We start from the raw sequence: 2,980 nt of genomic DNA, 5'->3' as shown, positions 1-2,980 counted from the left end.
AGTATATTCACAGAAAAAACTATTGACAGTTCCTTGCATGTTTAAATCCAGATAATATCCTATTGCACAGTTTTGGGTATCATTTCCCAAATACTTCTGGGGTACCTACCAAACAACATGTAAATCTGAGTGTTAGGTGTCTGATGAAGATGAATGCCCTCCAGAGGACATTTTTAAAAAGTTTTACTTATTTTAGTTCTTTTGTACCTGAGTGTTTTTGCCTGCATGTATGTAAGTGTACTATGTGTACTCTGGTACCCAGATAGTTCAGAAATGGGCATCATTTTCAATGGAAATGGAGTTATGGATGATTTTGAACCACCATGTGGGTGTTGGGAACTGTACCCAGCTAGTGCTCTTAAAGTTATCTCTCCAGCCCCCTTCAGAGAATTGTAAATTTGACTGAAGAGGACTGGTGTACATATGTGTATTGTATAATACGGAGTAGTGCCTCATCATGATATTAACCAAAATAAAAATATTTACATGGATCCAGGCATGATGGCACACGCCTTTAATCCCAGCAGAGGCAGAGGCAGGAGGATCTCTGAGTTTGAGGCCAGCCTGGTCTGGTGAGACCCTATCTCAAACATTCAAAAAAGCAAACAAAACAAAACAAAACACTCTTCACAATTGATTCTAGGCGTTGGAGAGTTGACAACTAAAGACTAAACACCACACCTACCAACTTGCAAAAATATTTGTCATTTGGATGTCTTTGTCTGTGGGGGTGGTTGCATATGTGTAGGAATGTGTGCACCTGACTGCCCTATGTGTAGAGGCTGAAGGTTGAAGTCAGGTGTTTACCGTAATTGCTCTCCACCCTATTTTTGAGACCAGGTCTCAGTCAACGTAGAGTTCCCCAATTTGGCTAGGCTATCTTTGCCTCTCCAGTGCTAGCCTTGTGGCCCCACCCCCACCCCTTGCTGGGATTAAAGGTGTGTGCCACCATGTTCTGCTGTGTCTGGCCCTTTATGCTGAGAATCTGAACTCAGGTCATGATGCTTGAACCACCAGCACTTTACTCAGCCATCCTTTCAACCCCATGATATTTGCATTTTACTGTATTTTATTTTGGTTTTTCAAGCCAGGGTTTCTCTGTGTAGCCCGGGCTGTCCTAGAACTCATTCTATAGAACAGGCTGGCCTCCAACCCAGAGATCCTCCTGCCTCTGCACCTTGAGTGCTGGGATTAAAGGAGTGTGCCACCACTGCCTGGTTTACTTTCTTATTTTATAGGAAGGATTCCAGAGAACTTGCCAAGACATATCAGTTCCAGGGACTAACCAAATACACTTCTGTAGACTCTACAGCTTCTGTTTATAATGTGCACTTTGAACTTTCCTTGAGTAGCTTGAACTGGAATTAGTGTACAATTGATATATCTGTATGCATCAGCCTTAGAAGATTATACCTATTTTTTTATCAGTAACAACCTGTCCAATCCAGTATGTAAATGAAGTATATAAAAATTTCTTTCTTTACCTACCACCTACTCGCACTGATAAGGGATACCACAATTAGTATATCTAGCATTTAGTGGGAGGATTATACTTAGCAATGTATTAACAAGGTAAAAATAATTATGTTTAGAAGCCAGGAGCTCTCCGAAAGGTGAAGTACGATGTTGACTTATTGTTAACCCTATGCCAAGTTCTGTATCTGCTAAGAATCATTTAGTTTTATCTCTGGTTGGTCCTACATTTCATTAAGACCTAGAATCCTGGATGGCCTGTTTTCTGTCAGTGTTCACTTTATGAATGCTACTCATATGTCTGGCATGTGGCAGATCTACTAACCTGTGCAGGTCTATTTGGTTGTTGTCTGGTGTGGTTTTTCATGCTGGAAAATGAACCTGGAGTCTCTTGATAAATCACCAGTAAAGAGTAACTACCCTTGCAAAATGCCCCAGGGTCTGCGCTTCTTTTTGCAAGCTGGGGCTGATTAACAAACACATGACAGGCTTATACATAGATGCCAGAGGTCAACCTCTGCCTAGGAACTATCTGCCTTGTTTTGTAAGACTGTGTCTCTCACTGGAGCCTGAAGCTCATGGATTGGTTAGATTGACTTGGCCTCTAGCCATAAGAATCCATTTGTCTCTGCATTCTGAGAGCTGGGATTACAAGCACGTGTCTCCATGCCTATATTTTTATGTGGGTTGTGACAGTTGAACTCAAGTGCTCATGTTTGTACAGTAAGCAACTTAGCCATTGGGCTTTATTCCTGGCCTCAGGCAATATATTTTTAAGCAATAATTCAGAACTGGGAAACATTAGACACATAAGCAAAAGTTTTATTTAGAGACAGGGTATTGTTATTTTCTGTAGGGTGGCTCAAACTCTGGATCCTCTTGCCTTAGCCTTCTCTGCTGGGATTAGAGGAGTGTGGCATCACTGATAGGTTGGAAGCAAAAGTTTTAATTGTTTCCTATAACAATCTGCAAAAAGTTTGCACAAATATCAGTATAATGAACCTCTCTATATAACAGTATAGCCATGTACTGTTATGATTCTACAAGTTAGGTGTAGAACCTATAATATATATCTTCTTACGATTTATTTCTGTGGGATGTTGGAGAGACATTTCGTGGGTTTAGAGCACTTATTGCAATTGTAGAGGGCCAGGGTTTGGGTCCCAGGATTCTCACAGCAGCTCACAGTCATTATAACTCTGGCTGTAGGTGATCCAGTGCTTTCTCTCCTGGTCTCTGTAGATCCTACGCACATGTGATTTATATAGAGGCACACACACACAAATACAATTTTAAAAATTATTTCTCAGCCAGGCAGTGGTGCTGCATGCCTTTTGTCCCAGCACTCGGGAGGCAGAGACAAGTGGATCTCTGTGAGTTTGAAGCTAGCCTGGTCTACAGAGCAAGTTCCAAGACAGCCATGACTGTTACACAGAGAGACCCTGTTTAAAAACAACAACAAAAAATTTCTCCGTAACTGTCCCCCTCCCCGGCATGTGTGTGTTAG

This window comes from Phodopus roborovskii, unplaced genomic scaffold (genome assembly GCF_943737965.1).
Source record: "Phodopus roborovskii unplaced genomic scaffold, PHOROB, whole genome shotgun sequence".
NCBI lineage: Eukaryota > Metazoa > Chordata > Mammalia > Rodentia > Cricetidae > Phodopus > Phodopus roborovskii.
This window is presented reverse-complemented; position numbering follows the sequence as displayed.